This window comes from Heterocephalus glaber, unplaced genomic scaffold, assembly GCF_053883595.1.
Source record: "Heterocephalus glaber isolate CG9 unplaced genomic scaffold, H.glaber_assembly_v1.0 deba00001523, whole genome shotgun sequence".
Taxonomy (NCBI): Eukaryota; Metazoa; Chordata; class Mammalia; order Rodentia; family Bathyergidae; genus Heterocephalus; species Heterocephalus glaber.
This window is the reverse complement of record NW_028258327.1, coordinates 22543140-22564353: the sequence shown is the minus strand read 5'-3', so window position 1 is coordinate 22564353 and position 21214 is coordinate 22543140. Positions and strand designations below refer to the sequence as shown.

General features: G+C 36.6%; 1 long non-coding RNA gene across 1 annotated transcript in view; it reads right to left on the bottom strand.

Annotated features, from left to right (window-relative positions):
* Window positions 1-7216: 7216 nt before the first annotated feature.
* LOC101710023 (uncharacterized) overlaps window positions 7217-21214 on the bottom strand; it is a 478704-nt gene continuing 464706 nt past the window's right edge. The window contains exon 7 of the long non-coding RNA XR_015441555.1: window positions 7217-9231. This is a non-coding gene — a long non-coding RNA (uncharacterized LOC101710023). The remainder of the gene's footprint in view (window positions 9232-21214) is intronic.

Genomic DNA, 21214 nt, shown 5'->3' with positions numbered 1-21214 from the left:
TCTCAACACAAACCATTAAGGCAAGAAGAGCTTGGAATGACATATTCCAAGCCCTAAAGGGAAACAGCCTCCAACCCAGACTGATGTACCCTGCAAAACTATCTTTCAAAATTGATGGAGAAATAAGATACTTTCATGACAAAGAGCACTTTAGGAACTTCTTGAATACGAAACCAGTGCTCCAAAAAATTTTAGACAATATGCTTGGAACAGAATTTGAGGATCACAACCCCAGGAAGCAAAGCAGAGTGAACCCATCTGGCAAGACAAGAAATTAAATGTAAAGGGGGAGAAACAAACAAAAAGAAAAAGTCATGACAATGATAAGTCAGTATGTTTCAGTTATAATCATCAATATTAATGGGCTCAAATCACCAATCAAAAGAAACATACTGGCAGAATGGGTCAAGAAGAAAAATCCAACAATATGCTGCATATAGGAAACACACTTAACTCAAAATGAAGCTCATAGACTGAAAGTAAAAGGGTGGAAAACAATACTCCATGAGACGGGAACCTGAAAAAAAGCAGGAGTAGCTATCCTCTTTGCAGATCAAGTGGATTTCAAACCAACACTGATTAAGAGAGACAAAGAAGGACACTACATCCTTGTAAAGGGAACAATCCAAGAGGAAGAGATGACAATTGTAAATATCTATGCACCAAACACTAGTGCACCCAACTATATAAAACAAATACTAACAGACATGAAAAGTCATATATGCACTAATACAATAGTAGTAGGGGACCTCAATAACCCGCTGTCACAAATAGATAGATCTACTAGACAAAAAATAAGTAATGAAATACTAGAACTCAGTCGAGCTCTTGAAAAAATGAACTTAACAGATGTTTACAGAGTGTTCCACCCCACAAAATCAGAATACACGTTCTTCTCAGCTGCACATGCATCATTCTCCAAAACAGACCACATACTCACACATGTTTAAGTAAGTGCAAAGGAATTGAAGTTATCCCCTGTACATTATCAGACCATAGTGCAATGAAATTGGAGATCCACAGCAAAAGAAACTCAAAAATTTCATAAACCCGTGGAAATTGAACAACACACTTCTGAATAACCAATGGGTCACAGAGGAAATCAAAGAAGACATCAGACAGTTCCTTCAATTAAATGACAATGACAATACAACATATCGGAATCTATGGGACACAATGAAAGCAGTCTTAAGAAGGAAATCCATAGCAGTGAATACTCATATTAGGAAAACAGAATGAGCCCAATTAAACAACCTGTTGCTGAACCTCAAGTTTCTAGAAAAAGAAGAGCAGGACAACCCCAAAGCTCATACAAGGGAGAAAATTATAAAGATCAGAGAAGAAATCAATGCAATGGAGACTAAGAGAATGATACAAAAAAATCAATGAAGCCAAGAGTTGGTTCTTCAAAAGAATAAACAAAATTGACAAACCCTTAGCCAACCTTATCAGAAAAAGGAAAGAAAAGGCCCAAATCCATGCAATTAGAAATGAAAAGGGTGAAATGACAACAGACCCAGCAGAAATCCAGAGGATCATTAATACCTACTTCCAGAACCTATACGCCAATAAGAGGGACAACACAGAAGAAATGGACAGATTCCTAGATACATATGAATTACTAAAGTTGAACAAAGAAGACCTAAAAATTCTAAACAACCCAATATCAACCAATGAAATTGAAAATGTAATAAAAAGCTTATCAACTAAGAAAAGCCTGGGCCCTAATGGCTTCACTGCTGAATTCTACAAGACATTTACAGAGGAACTACTGCCACTACTGTTTAAACTTTTCAATGAAATTGAAAGGGAAGCAATACTCCCATATTAATTCCTGGAAGCAAGCATCACCTTGATCCCCAAAGCAGAGAAAGACCTAACCAAAAAGGAGAATCATAGGCCAATCTTAACAATGAACATAGATACAAAAATCCTTAATAAGATACTGGCAACTAGAATGCAGAAGATCATCAAGAAGATCATACACCCTGATCAAAAGGGATTCATCCCAAAGAAGCAGGGATGGTTCAACACATGCAAATCAATCAATGTAATACACTATATCAATAGAGCCAAGGACAAAAACCATATGATTATCTCAATAGATGCAGAAAAAGCATTTGACAAAAATCCAACATGCATTTACAAAAAATTGGAATAGATGGTCTCTACCTCAAACTGATAAAAGCCATCTATGAGAAACCAACAGCCAATATCATACTAAATGGTCAAAAACTGAAATCCTTCACACTAAAATCAGGAACAAGACAAGGATGTCCACTATCACCATTCTTGTTCAACATAGTTTGGAAATATTAGCCACAACAATTAGACAAGAGAAAGAAATAAAAGGAATAAAGATAGGAAAGGAAGAAGTCAAATTGTCATTATTTGCAGATAATATGATACTCTATATAGAAGACCCCAAGAACTTCACCAATAGTCTTCTAGACTGAAAAACCAAATTTAGTAAAGTAGCTGGTTACAAGGTCAACACACAAATATCAATAGCTTTTCTCTACACAAATAACAGACTCACTGCAAGAGAAATATGACAAGTAATTCCTTTCACAATAGCATCCAAAAAACTGAAATACCTTGGAATCAATCTAACAAAAGAAGTCAATGACCTCTGCTCTGAAAACTATGGCACTCTGAAAAGAGAGATTGAAGATGATATCAGAAAATGGACAGACATCCCCGGCTCCTGGGTAGGAAGGATTAATATAGTGAAAATGGCCATACTTCCAAAACTGCTATATAGATTTAATGCAATTCCAATTGAGATCCCAGCAGCATACTTCGTAGACCTCGAGAAAACAATCCAAAAATTCATTTGGAGCAAGAAGAGACCCAGAATAGCAAAAGCAATTCTAGGTAACAGAGACATGGCAGAGGGTATCACAATCCCCAACCTGCAACTATACTACAAAGCTACTGTGATAAAAACAGCACACTACTTGCAAAGAAACAGACCTGAGGACCAGTGGAACAGATTAGAAGATGCAGAAACAACTACAGACACACTCAGCCATTGCATCTTCAACAAAGGAACCAAACTACCTCACTGGAGTAAAAATAGCCTCTGGTGCTGGAAAAATTGGTTTTCAACTTGCCAAAGATTAAAACTAGACTTATATCTCTCACCATGCACTAAACTAAATCAAAATGGATTAAATATCCAAATATTAAAACAGAAATGCTGAACCGGCTGGAACAGAGGTTAGGTAGAACTCTTGAAGACATCAGTGTAGGAAAAGTTTTTATGAACAAAACCTCTGTTGCCCATGAAGGAGCACAATCAACAAGTGGTTTCTCTTCTTATTAAAAATCTTCTGCACAGCAAGAGAAACCACCAGCAGTGTGAAGAGACAACCCACAATATAGGAAAAAATCTTCACCTGCTCTTCCTCAGACAAAGGTCTACTATCTCGAATCTATAAAGAACTTAAAAAGATCAGACCTCCCAAATTTAAAGAACCAATCCAAAAATGGGCATCTGAAATGAACAGACATTTCTCAGACAAGGAAGTAGAAATAGCAAATAAATACATGAAAAAATGTTCAACATCACTGGTCATTTGAGAGATGCAAATGAAAACAATGCTGAGATTCCACTTCACTCCAGAAAGAATGGCTGCTATCAGGAAATCAACCAATAACAAATGCTGGCAGGGCTGTGGGGAAAGAGGAACCCTGCTCCACTGCTGGTGGGAGTGTCAACTGGTGCAACCTCTGTGGAAATGAGTATGGAGATACCTCAAAGAACTAGGAGTGGAAGTCCCATTTGACCCCGCTATTCCCCTGCTGGGGATCTTCTCCAAAGAATTAAAAGAATCATACCACAGTGATATATGTGCACCCATGTTCATAGCAGCACAGTTTGTAATAGCTAAAACTTGGAAACAGCCCAAATGCCCATCAACTGGAGACTGGATAAAGAAAATATGGGGTTTTTTTTATAAAATGGAGTACTACTCAGCCATCAAAAATGAGAAATTAGAGACATTTATAGCTAAGTGGATGCACATTGAGGCAATACTCTTAAGTGAAATAAATAGGACACATGTGTAAATACTGAATAGTTTCTCTGGTGTGAGAAACTGAAAGTGTAAATAAGGACTAAATGTATAATAGGTAATGTGAAATAGGAAGAAAAGGAGCAAAGGGGAAGGAAGTGGGAGGGCTAGGGGAAAGGATAAAAGGGAATGGGATTAATATGAGAAAATGGAAAAATAGGAGCAAAATCTTTGTAAATAGTGAGGGATGGAGGTTTGAAGGGAGGGCTGGGCAAGGGTGAAAAATAAGAACCAAGAGAGATTATGTAAAGGTTCAAATTTCCAATGATGAATGTCATTATATTGTATACCTAAAATGTACCAATGATTAGAATGAATAATCGATAATGCAAAATAGGAAGAAAAGGTCCAAAGGGGTAGGGGTAGTGGGAGGGGCAGGGGAAAGGACAGAAGGGAAAGGAAAAATGATGAGAAATGGAAAAAATGGAAACAAAGTCTTTGCAAATAGGGAAGGGTGGAGGGGGTGAAGGGAGGGCTAGGAATGGGGAAAAAATAAGAACCAAGATGCATCATGTAAAGGTACAAGTTCCCAATGAGAAATGTAAATGTGTTGTATACCTAAAATGTACCAATGAAAGAATTTAAATAATAAAAAATAGGGGATAAGTTAAAATTTGTGTGTGTGTGTTATAATTAGATGGACCTAAGCAGACTTATAAACTAACCCAGGAGCAGATTAAACGGGAGAAAGTGATAATATATGAAAGAGTAACTAACGCTGATGAATTCAGATCCCAAACTAGACAGAGTCAGGGCTTTGGTGGATAAGTTGGCCATTAACAGGAAAAGGTGTATTCTGTTCTCCTAAGACCATGCCAAGGAAGAAGATATGAATTGGAAAATTGAAAGAGGTCTATTTGTCCAAATTAAGAAGATCCCAAGTGAAGAGGACATCTGGGTTTTGCCGTGCAGGCTTTCATGCCACCCTCTTTTGGTAAATAAAACCTCATTTTCCTTGGAGAACCACTCCTTTACATTGTCACCTCTGTAACTAGAGAGTGGAGCACCCAACCTAGTCCTAACCCTATGAGAACATCACATTCCATTGTCTGATGTGTCTAAAAGGAGCTAAAAGGGAAGTGATGGCACATTTGCTGGAGCTTCTGGTTAACTGGCATATCTATATTTCTTCAGGGCTTCAGCCAGAGATGACACAAGTTATTCTGACCAACAGATGGAAGAGTCTTTCTGAGAATGGAGTTAAATCAGAAGGAATGGAGCCAAGGAGACAGAGAGAGAGAGAGAGAGAGAGAGAGAGAGAGAGAGAGAGAGAGAGAGAGAGAGAGGAGAGGAGAGATTGAGAAAAAGAAAAGCAGGTTCTGGGGCTACTCAGTGTCTGTTCAGTGTCTGCTCTGAGCTTCATCTGAAACCAGACTCTCTCCTGGACTTTTCAATTGGCTTAACCAATAAATTCCACTTTTGCCCAATCCAGTTGGGTTAGGTTTTCTCTTATTTGTTGAAAGCATCCTAAACCATATAGTGAAGTCATCTGCTAAAAGTAAATGGATTGGGATGTATTTTTAAAGCAAAAACCAGACTGATAGCATGAACAGCAAAGAGAAAGATCTGAACCAATAATCACCCAGTTAGCCCATAAACCACAGTTCAGTTTGGCTGAACTTAACCATGCTAATGTCAAGCCTGTGTCAATAATTTGGTTTTTTAATGTTCTCTGAGGCAAGTAAAAAACTGATTTTTTTTCATCACTTGCAATTGCTTTTGTGAAGTATGGATGGCCTTTGACTGGGCTCATATGACACCTAACATCTGGACAAAAATTGAAAATGTGATGTCAACCATGTGTTTTGTCAAACACAATTACAAACCCCAGGGTAGTTAGAAAATATCTAATAATTGTTTCAGATTTCATCCAAATCATGTACACACAGCAATTGTGCCTCAAAACTTTTATAGAATGAAGGAACATAATCTCTGCACCCACCATTCCTCTGCTTTACAAGTTAGCCCCCAGCCCAGATATGATGTCAGCTTTCCCTCCACTTAATATTTCCCCTGTGTAGAGTTTTCTCAGTACAAACGCATCAAACTTTCAGCTCCCTGAACAACTGTTCATGTTGAAGTCTTACATTTCATCTCTATCACATATAGGGAGTAGGATTTAGGATATTCTAATTGATAAACATTTTATTTTTACCAAAAATGAAACTGATGTGCAGGAAAGTCATAAAACTTATGAAAAAATCCCTTTGCTAGTGAATAGCTAAGCTGAGGTTTGAAACTTTTGAATACAACCAATAATACTGTGTTACCCCCAGGTGTAATAACTTGATCAGAAGTAAATTTTGGTTATATTACTACTTGGCAATAAGGGGCACTTGACTGTGAATACATTTAGAGCTATCTAAACAAGGTCAACCCCCCCTAAAATGCTTCCTTCTAAACACTAAAAAAGTTCAATCTCCAAAAAAATCAAAAAAATTTTCTCTGTAGTATTGAAACCTAAGCACTATAGCTGTTATCCCTATCTACTCACCATTTTTGGGATTTATGAAACAAATATTTAAAGCCTATTCTTATGAGCACTAAATTTAAAGAGACTTTTGCATGAATTCTCATATATGTGATTATCTTTTTCTGTTTTGTAACAATTTTATATATTTGTTATTACCTTGTGGAATGGAATGGAAAAAACAATCAAGGTCATTCAGACAATATGATCTCATTTGCAATAGACAAAGATACATATTTATTTTATGTAAAGGTATGAAGGGAGAAGTTTAAAAGTCTGTCTTCCAACTGCAAGCCTTATATAGAGTAACAGAGAATAGTCTAAGAGTATAAGGCCATTTGTTCAAGAGCAATCATGGCCCTGAAATGTCTTACTCATTAATTCATCCAGTTAGAATTATGACATAACCAACTTTTCCATAGTAAAATTTCTATTATTTCAATATTAATCATTATTGTCAAATAGAATGCTATACTAATAGTCACATAAACATATTTCTTAGCTAAAATTATACAGACAAGTTAAACAATTTATTCTAAATTAATCTCAGAAAAAAAGGTTTTATAATTCCCTCTCATTTCATAGTCAAGATTGTAAGTTAATATATTTACAAAAGTTACATTTTTATATATTTACAGTTAATATATTTACAAAGAAGGGAGTTTGACTCAAGATATTAACTCAAAATTTGGAAATTTAGAAACTCATATAATTAGCCCCTTTCAAATCAGAAAAGGAAAAAGGTGAGGTAAAAAATCTAGAAGCATATAATCTTTTAAAAGTGATACTTAATTTTCTTGATGCTACTGGGAATGTCATAAACATTAGATAAGAATAATAACAACAATGATAATGAAAATGAGGAAAGGGGATTTAGAGACAGAGGAAAGTGAATGGGAAGGAAAAGGGGAATAAAAAAGGAAAGAAACAAGCTGTGTTAAGGTCCATGTACCTACTCCCTAAGATGGATGTAAACTTCATGTACTTCAGACATGTACTAATAAAACAAAATTAAAAGTTAAAAATAAATTTAAAATGGTAGCATAAGTCCATCTCACAATATCTTGAACTATAAGGAACAATATTTATAATAATTACCAAGCAACCAACCAATTCACTAACAGAAGGGTGAGTTAATGATAAGACACGGAATCAACTAGTGTAAGATATCAAATGTTATCTACTTTAGTGATTAATTATTATTTTTCCTCCTCGTCATCTGGTCTGCCATTTAATAATCTGATTAGATTTTGCTTGAAGCTTTCTGGGGTCAATCATATCTTGTACAAAGGAATATATACTTTCTGTTATTGTTGTTCAAGCCTGAGGTCAGTAAATGAAAGGTGATAAAGTTTGTATTCTGAGGACTTAGAGATTACAAAGCACTTTTATCTATGTTATTGTCTTATAGAAATAATTCAGAGGACCTACAGTACTGGCAGAATAAAAATGTTTTTGTCCATTTTACCAATCTTTTGATGACTTCAGTGGTCCTAGCTAATTGGGGCACAATGAAATTTAACTTAATTAAGCTTCAAATTTAATTCCAAGGGCACTCAACCTATAAGTTGAGAGAACTGTTTAAAATCTCAGCTTCTCCACTTATTGTCTGTGTCATAAGGAGCATGCCACTTTCATTCTCTCTGGGGTCGATTTCAGAAAGAGCTGCCTATATTAGTAAAATTAGGTTTACCGCTGAGAGATAGAAAACCCCAATAAGAGTGATTTACACAAGATACAAGTTTATTTCATTAACTTATGAAGGAGGTGGCCAATTGAGACACATCTCACATCCCATGGAATCAGGGTTCCAGTAGTCTGGTATATTGTCCTTTTCAATAAGTTTTCCACTTCAGGGTTCAGTCTGTTTGCTGACACACCAACAATCACATCTGTATTCCAGCCAACAGGAATAAGGGTATATTATCTCTCCAAAAGTATGAAATATGTATGAAATACATTTCCTGTGAGTTGCATACAATACTTCTACTTGATTTCACCTGAGGCTAGTCACATCCATCCACAATGACCACTGGGAAATAAATCTTTATTTTGGTCAGTCATGAATTTATCTAAAACTCAGAGGTTCTATTATAAAGGAAAAAAGGAGGGAACAGAATTTAGAGATCAATGCCAATATGATACACTATACTATCAATATCATTAGGTTGTTAAAATGTTCATTTGTAACATTGTATGCAAAAATATATACCTTATATTAGCAGTATTATCAATGAATCTGCCTTCAGATATAAAGAAAAAATTGTCTCCTTACACACTGTTATTCCTGCATGTTTTAAAACAATGTATAGATGTGACCACAATGAGTTCACACCTGCAGAACTCCCATTCCAGAACTCTTCTATATCTGACCTTGTGACACAGCATTTGACTAGAGGATGTAATTCCCACAACTGCTCCCAGCCAACCACTGACTGGGGCAGGTTTGCTAACATGGTCACACACCTGGGAGATTCTGACGTCAGCTAGGTATGATGTGCCTTCAGAAAGCACAACAGTTAGGAAACCTCAGCCACCCTTCTCTTCCTTTCTGTTTCACTAAGGGTCAGACTTGCACTGGGGTCTGTTGTCTCTTCCAGTCTTCTCCTTCCACAAGGACACTTCTCTTAATGAAATCTTCGCCCATGTTTAATTTTGCTCTTACATTTGCTTCTCAAGGACCTAGATGAATAAAACATAATATTTTGTTAAGAAATAAAATTCATGGGCTTTCTTGATTAAAAAAAAATACTCATTGGCAGAAGTAAAATTGTGCTAAGTGAGCATATCTTCGGGATCATCTCATATGTTCAAATTCATGAGAAGTTCAAGCTCACTTTGTGGATTATTTTTAATTATGAAATTAACAAAATATTTTGTAACATTATTTCTTTTTAGATACAATAACAACATTTTCTAGGCTTTATCAGTACAAAGTTGTTATAAATACTTTGTAATAATAAAATATAAACATTTAAAAATTTATAATAGACATATATGTTTAGAGACTATTACTAAAGGTCCTTGATGCTTAAACTCTGTTCTTCATTAATCAAGTATTGTATATTCATCACAACCTAGGTACAAAGTCAAACACTGGAGAGAGGGAAATTAATAAAATACACCTACCATCAAGTACTATGCCACCTAGTCACAGAGAAACAGTGGTAACAGCCAACAACCAAGCACCCTTCACCACATCCCTCCCTTTTTCAGTAGGAATCTTGACTAGGAAGGGCAGTCTCAGATCCCATAGAGCCTGCCTACTGACACATCTCAGTTGTGCTTCCCAAGTTACTCACAAATGATTGTCTAAGTGCAGAGCAGCTAAGCAATTCTGGAAAAGAGCCACAAAACCAAAAATACGTAAGCCTGAATTTTTAAATTCAACCTCTTCAGAATAATCAATGTAGAAAAAGATCTTGAGAGAGCACAAGGGCAGTGAAGAAATAGGTTAGATCTGAGCTGCCAGAGAAAAATCTGTCCACCCAGGGTCTGGCACAGAAAAAGTTTGGGGAGCCATCAAACACCCACAAATTGGAAGAGAATACTAGAGAACAATAATGGTCCCAGGAGAAGTTTGGAAGAAAATATAGACTTGCTTGTGTATTGTTATTGATGTTTTTACATTTCTTAAGAATCATTCTAACCAGGTGTGGTTATAATCCCAGCATCTGGGAGGCTGAGGCAGGAGGATCACTGTGAGTTTGAGGCCAGCCTGGGCTACACAGTGAGTTCAAGGCCTGAACTACATTGCCAGACCTTGTCTTAAAAAAAAAAGAATGATTCTAGCAATATTTGGGGTATTTTCTTTCAATTTTTTAACAACTCATATAATTGCAAAAAGAGCTGCTACCTTGTTCAACATTCCTCAACCCAAAATTTGTTTTTTATAATTAGAATCATTTAAAAGGAAATTGACTTTAGCTAATTTCAGTTATTTCTGAGTAAACTATATTACATATCAAATATATCAACTATGATAGCTTTATGAGCGAAACAAGCTATTGATAACATTGCATGTATTGTTTTCAAATAACTAAAATAAATTTAGCTCTATAAAACTCATAAAAATTCCCCTCCTCTCCCTCCACCCTTCTTCCCCTTCTTATTCATAAGAGCTTTGCATTTTATCTTTCTTGTCTCATTTTTTTTCTTTTCTCTTAGGGGAATGGGAAAAAGTACGAATCAAGATATATCATGTAGAAGTGCAAATTCCATATGATGAATATGATCATTATGTACATCTAAATTATACCAATAAATTTAATTAATGATTTAAAATTCATAAAAATAAAATATTCTATTATTGTATAGAAATTATTGTGGAAAAAAAGAAGCAATTTTGAATGTCAGGTTTGAGGAATACATAAAATTCAATGAGATCAGGCAGAATCCTTAAGAAGAACTAACGTTCTTTCAAAAGACTGTGGTGTGTGTGGGGAGGGTCCATACACCTTGTCTCAAATCATTTTGAGGAGGTTCGTTGGAGGATGGACAGTTAGGTGGATAAGAAATAGAAAAAGAACAGAAAGAGCCAGGATGAAGGAAGAGGGCGCCTCAGAGCATTTCACATTGGCAAGAAACTGAAAAGAAGGGCACCAGACCTTACGAATATAATGACCTTACAGTAGTTAAGAAAACATACAGCAGATTGTCTTCAAAAATAGTCACAAAAGGCAAACACCTGAAATAAGGAACATTGGTCTCTTATGGCTTTCTCCTAGGAAGTGAAAACAACTCACAGAGCCTTCTTGATAGATAAGATGTGTAAGATGTTTAAATTAACTACAAGTTAGCCCTGAGGGTTGCAAGGAACATGCATTTGTGTGACTTTATCAAGGGTGGGACATGAGGGGTGGGCAGGGTACAATGGGACAATCTCCTTTGAAGAGTCCTTTCTCCACTCTGAGAGGCAGTTATCCCACAGGCTCAGGCATGGGGCTGTCCTGGTGCTCACTGGGCCTCAGTGTGCCTCTATTTATCACCTGCCTTGTAATTGGAAAAGAAAATACTCAATTAGGTGGAAAGGTAGGAAGCTGAGGCTGATGGGAGGCTGAGAGCTACAAGGCCGGCACCACATGGGTCTGAGGTCACTTTCCTCACTGGACTAGCAGACGGGACTTCCTCCCTTCTCCAGCTTCACCAATTCATGCATCCATTATATTATTCATTCTAATCATCTTTTTTTCTTAAATTCTTTTACTGGTACATTTTAGGTATATAATACATTTACATTTATCATTGGGAACTTGTACCTGTACATGATGTATCTTGGTTCTTATTCTTTCCCCATTCTATGTGCGCCCTGCACCCCCTCCACCCTTCCCTATTTACAAAGACATTGTTTCCATTTTTTCCTTTTCTCATAATTTTTCCTTTCACTTCTTTCCTTTCCCCTTCCCCTCCCGTTTTCCCTACCCCTTTGGACCTTTTCTTCCTATTTCAAATTATCAATTATTCATTTTAATCATTTTAATCCTTATTTACACTTTCAGTTTCTCACACCAGAGAAACTATTCGGCATTTACACATGTGTGTCCTATTTATTTCACTTAAGAGGATGGCCTCAATATGCATCCATTTAGCTATAAATATCTCTAATTTCTCATTTTTTATGGCTGAGTAGTACTCCATTTTCTTTTATTCATTACTTGTGAACTATTTTTTCTCTCTTAAAAGACCACAAGTTTCTTCAAGGTAGTATCCACTGGCATCTCCCATTCCTTATTTCATAGTGGATGTTCATTAAATGTTTGCTGAACAAATCAAATGGAAGATGAACTAGTACCACAGGTCATGGTAACATCCACCGACTTTGCTTCCCTATCATAAACACTCCTCCTGAGGTTTTGTTTTAGTTTTCTTTCTTTCTTTCTTTCATCTTCCTGTCTTCAGAAAACTCCCTTGGAAAGGCTATCAAACACTCCCAAGCAGCTAAATCAAATAGCTTATCATCCTCTATGATCCTCTAGAACCCTTCTATATCCATTATGACTGTCCTATATTATTTTAGGGACATTTCACTCTTTGGGATTCTATTGCCTTGCCTTCTTCTTTAATCATTCATTCTTACCTTCTTTGCTTTTTCCTTCATTAATATTAGTCATTCACAAAACTTCAACTTTAATTTGACAGGATTTTATTGAACACCTACTACAGGCCCGGTATTATGATCATTTCCCTTAGATGAGAACTAACTCTTCTGATTTCAATTACCAGCTTTATGGGTTTGTGCTGGATCTGGGATAGAAAGAGGAGTTCAGTTCTCCTTGCACAGTAAAGATGATGCTGTCAAGCAGATGGAACTACTGTTGTAGTCAAAGGGAACTCTATGTAGCTTACAACTCTTTAACACTACTAAATGCCAATTTTCCAAGTTCTTTCTTTATTGTCCTCTCTTTAACTGCTCCACATCCCTGATTGATATTATATCTTACTACCTAACACATCCCATTCCTCTTACAGAAGCACCAGCCTCCAGTCCTTCTTTCAGCTTTCTAGTTTAAATTCCATTTAAAGAAACATCCACTGCAAGAAGTCATTTAAATAAACGTCCTCTTTACAAGAAGTAAGTGATTCCCAAATCCTGAGGATTGCTGAAATGGCCCTTTCCTCTGGTGACATTTTCCCTTCATCAAAAGACACTGCTTGCTTTGTAATTTTGCAAATCATTTCCTCTGCAATTCATTCTCGTTTAGTACAGCAGCCATTGCAGACTCTCTTGTGGAAAAGTCTGTGTGTAGCAACCAAATAACACCACTAAGGAGTCTCTGCCCTATGAAGGCTTCCTCTTTGGCAGAGGGAATAAACCAAGCCCAGAGCAAAGAATCAGTAGCTCTTCGACCCCACATTTCTACCTGCCTCCAGAGTGGGTACTCCCCACTGAGTAGCCAAATTCTTCCTTAGTGTTGAAAAGAATCTATTTTCAACTATACACTTTCCCAAAACAAGTGAGATTCCTCTCTTCCCCCCGCCCCACGTTCTTGTCAGCACTACCCCTGTGGACAGGATCCAAACCCAAATGTATGAGCTTTTGTCCAGAAAAACACAAGAGGACTCCATATGCACTTTACTGTTGGCCAATCTGAAATTTTGCAGGTTGCAAAGCACCTGGACACATAGGAGAAGAAGAGAAAAAAACAAAGATGGAATCCAGCAGTATCTAGTAGCCATAGAAAGTATCTCTTTCTGACCATCCTCAAGTGGCTAGGATTTGGCAAACCCAAAAATACTCTTTGCCAAGAATTTCTTTGCCTTCATTTTTTAAACCCATGTGAATTTTGAAGAAAACTTGGTCTGTATGCTTCTGATTCATTTACACTTAACTCATCACAAAGTTGTTGTGAAATAGCCAGTTGATATCCAAGAAGCCTTTAGAAGTCCTTTCCTATGCCTTTTCTCCCTTGCCAAAGATAGATGCAATTTCAATACAGAATCTCTTAGTTGAATCTAAACTTGGAACTGAAAGAGAACTCTTGTCTTGATAAAACATTCTTGTCAGCAAGTAGACAGTTGAAACCCGTAGGAAAACAAAATTCCTTGATGCTCCTGAAACTTCCTCCAGCTCAAGTCCTTTTTCCCTCCTTTCCAAAATCATGTTAAATCAAAAACAGAATGTTAATAATATAAATGGCCATTGCACCAGGTTCCACCTTGACTGCAGCTGAAACCCCATAGGGAACAGTTCCCCCAATATTTGCTATCAGATATTTCAGCTTGAAGTCTTCAGGAGAATTTCAGTCACTTCCTCTCAACATTAAACTTCTCAAGCCACAAGAGCCTTTGATCTTTCCAAACTCACCCACTACTTTTTAACATGCAAAGTAGCCCAACCATCAGCTATAGAAGGCCGGAACTAAAATAGTATCCATTTACCTCATACATAATATAACCCTAAAATAAGCCAAATTCAAACTGATAAAGTTTAGGAGGAAAAGGATGTATCAGAACCATGGTTTTTCAGCTGGCCTTTTAGTGTGGGCATTGTAGGGGTGGATCCAGTATCAAATACTAGAAAGGTGAAGCTCAAGGTTCCGGGGGATTTTCCAGACTTGTTCAAGGGTCTGTATACAGGAGCAAATTCCAAAGGCTCAGGTATCCTGAGGAAAGTGGGAAGAGCCTACCAGGTTGGAAAGGAGGGTGGTGAGGGTGCCCCCTGAGTACTTCTTGGCCAGGGATTCACTCACACCCAAGTGCTACCTCAGCATCTCATCTTCCTGCCAGCGCATTCCAGCAGAACAAAGACGCTTCAGATGTTGAGAGATCAAGACTGGGTCATGACAGGAGAAGAAATCACTCTCAAACAATCCCCCCTTCACCTCTGCTCCCCACCCTGTCTTTTTTTTTTTATTTCCTGCCTATTCTTAAATCATTTTCTCAAGCATTTTAAAACAATATTTGCATTTAATCATCTGAAAAAAATATCCTTTATAGCTGCCTCAGAGCTCTTTCAAATATCCCTCCATGAATCTAAACATAACTTGAACCATTTCAAACAACTCCCTCTTGGCTCAGTAAAGCTGCCATGCTTTCCCTCTTATTTTAAATTGTGCAAACAATTAGACATTTTGAAAACAGCATACATCAAGTACATCAAGTCAGGTTTTAATTACTTTAAAACATTTATAATTCCTGCTGTCAGAACCAGCCCCCTCCCCTTGGGCATGTAACCTTCTAGCAATGTGGTGATATCGTTCTGCTTTAACCTACACACTGACTTAGTTAATTGAATAGGCACAAGACTGATAGGTCAAAAATTAGGCATGGCTGGAGAAAGAGCAAATATCTGCTACAAAATGCCAACCTTAAGAGGAATTGTAAAATCAAATACATCTTTTGAGGTTTGCAACAATGTTCACATTTGTATTTAAATACCAAATAATCTTGCAATTTTTATGCATAGTTTTCAGTCACTGTAACAAAAACATAATGTTGCGCTCAGGCTGAGCCCACTGTACTCCATTTCTTTGTTTACATTCACAGCTGTAAACACAGTCTAATCCAGACTTGCATGGAAGCAAATCTCCCATTTTTTCCTGCATTCAGCATACTGAAAAATCTAGAATTTCATTCTTTTCTTCCTGTTTTCATTCTTTATTGCCTTCATCCATAGGTGCCTAAATGTTTCAGGGTCTAATTTTTCTTTTGCCTCCCAAAATCCCAATGCAAGTTTACCTTCTCTTAATTTTAACTCCTCTCAGATTTCAAAAGTAAGTTGAAAATTAAAATTATGGCAAGAGTAATTACTAAAAGTTATCTATATGCATATAACTTTGTTTTAGCCCTACACCTTTCCCTAAGGAGCTTCCCAACTACCTGAAACCTATCCCTCTTTCCAAGTGGACCTTAGCTCTTAACTTCTTCACTACCATAGTCACCCCAAAGAGAGAGATTTTTATGTAGAATTTTCAGCTTTCTTAATCATCCAAAAAAGGACCCAGGACCAGGGATTTAGCTCAGTGGCACTGTGCCTAACTTGCAAGTGCAAGGTCCTAAACGATTGAGTGGCAGTAAAGAGTATATAAGTGGGTTTTGTTGAATTAATCAGAGGAAGGTTGAAAACAGGTGTTGAAGAAGAGCCAAAGGAAAGAATATGATAGAAAATGATGATCAGAAGGAATTCAAAAAAGAAAGAAAAATATTGAAAAGTAAATACAAGCAAACCATTAAATGTATTAAACAGAAACAGAGCAAATACTGTGAATGGGGAGAGAAAAGGATTAAATCCAGAGTCCTTTGTCTGTGTAGAAATGTGGATTGCAGAAACAAATTCCTCAAACGCATTTTTTTTTAAACCAAGAATACACACTTCACACACACACACACACACACACACACACTCCAAGTCAGGGATGGTCCTCCCTTCCTTGGTACCATCAAGGATCAGAGGAAGGCATTAAGTTACCTGTTGCCACAACTGCTAAAATCTCAACTTGTTCACATACATTACCAAGAGAGTGAACCCCAGCTGCTCAAAAAAGTAAGGCCATCAGGTGGAAACTGCAGAAATATCCACAAGGATCTTTCCACATTTTCAAGCACTCAGTATTGGATTTATGTAAGATGTAAAATGCCTGTGCCTTTATTGCTTCTCCCTATCCCACCCAGATGGCATTTTTGATAGAGATCTTATGTTGCTCTCTCTCTGTTCCTTGAAAGATCCTATCTTCAATGAGGAAGGGAGATGCCCCACTACATTACACAGCACTAATTCTCACTGGAATCCAGTATACCATTCAGGGTTTATTACTGCCTGTAATTCTTACTCTACCCTATGGTAGGGGACTATTTTTCACATATTTGATGTTTCTAATATCCAGCATCTGCTTTTATACTTTATTTCTTATCATATTATATCAGAATACAGAAAAATATAACTCTGAGATTGTGAAAATGAAACAGATATCCAAAATTCTATAGTCCAGTGGTGATGAACCTACGGCATGTGTGTTGTTTTTCTTTTAAGATGAAAGATGTTATTTTGAGTTGGTTTTTCCTGAACTAATACCTCAGTATTCAAGTTTAATTGCAGTTTTGGCACTTTGTGATAAACAAGTGGTTTTGGGTTGCAGTTTGGGCACTTGTCTTTAAAAGGTTTACCATCATTGCAGTCCTTGAATGCAACATGAGCATCTTTAGGTATGTGGTATATCTTTAAAGCTAAGGAAAAAGCGCACCTATTATTTTTCTCACTTTTAAGACAAGCCAATGCCACTGAGTTGTCAAGGGACACACAAGATATATATGATTTCTTTGAAGCATTGGAGACTTCCTGTAATTTTGCTGCACTTTACAAATGCAAAGACCGCAAAGAAAACTCAAGAATGCCAAAGTGACCCTTAATTTATTGTTACATAGAATGAAAATGACTGTTTACGCTGCTAACTTGAGACAAAGAAAAATTCTGAAGAGATTTTGGAACCAAAGAATCAATAAGCAATGTCTAATATACTATAATATGTTTTAGTATACTTTTTTAAAAATTAGAGACTCAATATAGCATATTAGTCCAGAAATCCTGGTCCTTGACCATCCCATATGAAAGACAAGGAACCACATAAAGTATTTATAATTAGGAGAGATGAAACTTCAAGTAGGGCAGCCAAGCTAAACTTTGTTCAAGGAAATTGGGTGGAAAATAATAGGAAGGAAACAAACTACAGAAAATGAGAAAGATGAGAGGGAGCTGAAGTAAAAAATGAAAATAGATTAAAATTGCAGGAGAAACAACCTGAACACTCTTGGTAGGCTCATGAACACCACGAGCTCTGTCATGTTAAAAATGCACATGCACATAATATTCTGCAAACAATGTCAAGAAGTTCTGAGACCCCCTCAGAGCCTCCTAGAGAGTGCTATGGTAAATAATAACACCATCTTTGAAGTGTACTGTAGTCTTTAACCAAGCTATTTGGAAAAAAGAAAACTGAGAAAAAAGACAATTGTGTCATTCAGAACAAAATTACTGCCAACAATCATTTTGCTTAAATGAAAGACAATGAGTCTGCTATTAAAACTTGTGTGCTAAACTCAGGTGTGGATAGTCCCATGTTCCATTTATATTCTGTTGGAGATAAACCCACCCGTTCCTCAAAGTTTTTTACATGTGAATATCATTTTAAGTTTTTGATGCTTCAAACTCAATCATTTCACGTGGTAATAAAAATAATTTGTGCTTAAGTGCTCTCCAAGGACTCTGTTCCAAGTGCTATAATTCCTTTCATTTGGCCCACAGCCGCCTCTGTGACATTTCTCTGCTAAGGGCCTCCCATGGGTTCCATCTGGATCATTTGTGTCTCTGGGTAATTTAGGTTTACTTTATGTTGAGACTGTTCCTAGTTCCAACATTGCTGTGTCAGAGATGAAGCTAGATGCCAAGTTTACTTGGAGGATTGAGATTTCAACATTTCCGATTGTGGTGCCAAAGAGGGCTACCTTCTGAGGGAAGAAATTCAAATAAGACTAAACAAACTATGGAAAAATGTTCAGTCTCGTGTGTAATTAAAATTGTAAGTCAAACCAATAATGGATATTACTCTACATTTGTAAAACATAAAACATAACATTCATGAAGGCTAGTAACACTGTAAAGGGGTACATTTCCTATCAAACTGAAGACTATTTGAGTAATACACCGATAGAACAAGGAAATTTTTTATTCCCTTTGGCCCAGCAGTTCCATATTTGGGGAGACAGAAATTGCATATACCAAGTTCTTTCTAACAGCATCATTTATGCAAGAGAAAATAAGAAGCATCCTAAATATTCAATGGCAGAAGATGGTTATAAAGTAATTGTTAGTCCATGGGAACATCATGGTCTCTGTCAACCATGATAACTCTACCTCTAAAGAGCACTCCAAGCCAACAATTGGGCAGTGCATACTTCTGCAACTCAGTTATGGCCATTAAGATGAGAGGAAATTTTTTTTTGAGGCATTCTGGAAAAAGATGCCTCTCTCCCAAGTAAGAGACACAGGAAGGAACCATTCATCTTCTGGAGCTGGATGTGGTTCCTGGAACTGTTGCAGCCCTCATAAGATGAACCTGAAGGGGAAATCAGCACCGAGTAGTGAAAGTTCGAGAAATGGGAAAACCTGCGCCCTTGATGACAACACTGAGCTACTAAATCAATCAACTTACAAACTCAGCTTCCATACTTATGAAATATTAAACTACCTTACATTTTAAGCCAATTTGAGTTGACACTTTCTGTAACCTGCTGCCAAAAAAATCTAACAATCAAATTAATTTGATCTTGCATATGCATTATGGAAACAAAGATGGATGTAAAACAATAGCATATATTTGTCAAAACTCCTAAATAAGTAAATCCCCCAAGTTTATCCAATATAATTATAACTATATAAAATCATGACTATATATACATATATACACAACCTGTAATATTAACATCCTATAATATTAACAAAATATTGAGTGGATTATAAAATATTTAAACTTTGAAATTAATATTTTTCATGTTGCTAACTTTCCTTCACATCATTTCTCAAAGTGATAAGTTCTTAAATGGCAAGATATTATTAAATGTCATTTCATTCATCCCAATTTCAAGTATAGCTGCTGGAATATTTTTAGTTTTACATGTCAGAATGAGTTAGGTTCTGTTGCAGTAACAAAAAATCCCAAAACCTCACTGCCCTAAAACAACAAAGACTTATTTCTTGTTCAAGCCACATGCACACTAGAATTAGGTGGAGAGGTAGAATCTTCAACAGTCACCCAGGGAATCAGATTGATAGAACAGCACCATCCATTGACAGTTACTGAGCTAGAGGGAAGAAAAATAAAATATACAGATAGCATCCTGGATTTTAATGCTCCCACCAAGTTATTTCCGTGTGCATTATATTAGCCTAAACAGGTCATATGGCCATACCATAGTTTCAAGGAAGCAGGAAAGTGTAATTCTCCCATGTGCCCATGTGCCAGGAGCCAGAAATATTTGGCAATGACACAATAACTCCAAAAGGGTTACAACAAATGCCTGTAGGATACATATCACAATTATATATGCATGTGTGCACATATATGTTCAAGTATATTTGGATGTATAGACAGTTTTTAAATACTCGAGAGATAAAAGAGAGGTAATGTCTGTCTGTAGTAAAATTAGTATACTGGCCGGGGATTTAGCTCAGTGGTTCTATCTCCTGCCTCGAAAGTGAAAGGTCCCAAGTTCAATCCCCAGTACCGCCCCCAAAAATGGTAAAATTAGTATAGAGACACAAAATAGCCCCCTATGTGTTCTAAATACATGTTCAGCTTCACACAGCAACTGATTCAGTGATGTTCATATCACTTCTTAAAATATGTGGTCCAAATCTTAGATACTGTAAATGTAATGAAACTTTCATGTCATTCTTAAAGTTCTACTGTGAAAGCCCAGTAGACAGAAAATAGACTAATTATCATATAATATCTCCCTTCCAAAATCTGCACACATCACCAAAAGCCACTAACCATGACTCTCCCTGATAGAACAAACCTAATACTTTTCTACACTGCTTATTTTTCTACATGTGCTTTGGATATTTTTTAATACTCTAACATTCTGGTTTCAGATCAAGCATAAATTCTACATTGTGAAACTCAGAATTTTGCATAACAAAGTTCATTTCTTGTCTCATTTCTCTCCTCTTCCCTTACATGTCTCTGCCTATTAGAAAAACTTTCTTTTGATCCATTCTTTTCCTAAACTGCATCTTCATTCTCCTAACCAGAGCACAATCGCTCTTTTCCATTGCTGACTGTGACTCTCCAACTATTCAAATGTCATTCTTCTTTAATAGCCCATGAAAACCTTTGGGAATCACAGGCTGCATAAGTCTGAATTCTCATGGGATTTCCTCTGAGTTCTTGGAAGACAAGGTGAGGTTCCTTTTCAGGGTACTCCACCTATAAAAGCAATCTGGGAACACACCAGAACTTGGGTTTGGGTGATGGATCTGCTGATAAATAAACTTCCAAATAAAGTGGAAAAGGATTGGTTGTACTTTTCCCTTTTTGGTCTTTTCTCTACTATTTATATATTTTTCTTCAATTTTTTCCTTTTATTCAACTTACCCTTCCCAGAGTATATGAAGCAAGAACCATTAGGTTGTAAGTACCAGAAATCTTCATTTAAACTGATATTTAAATAA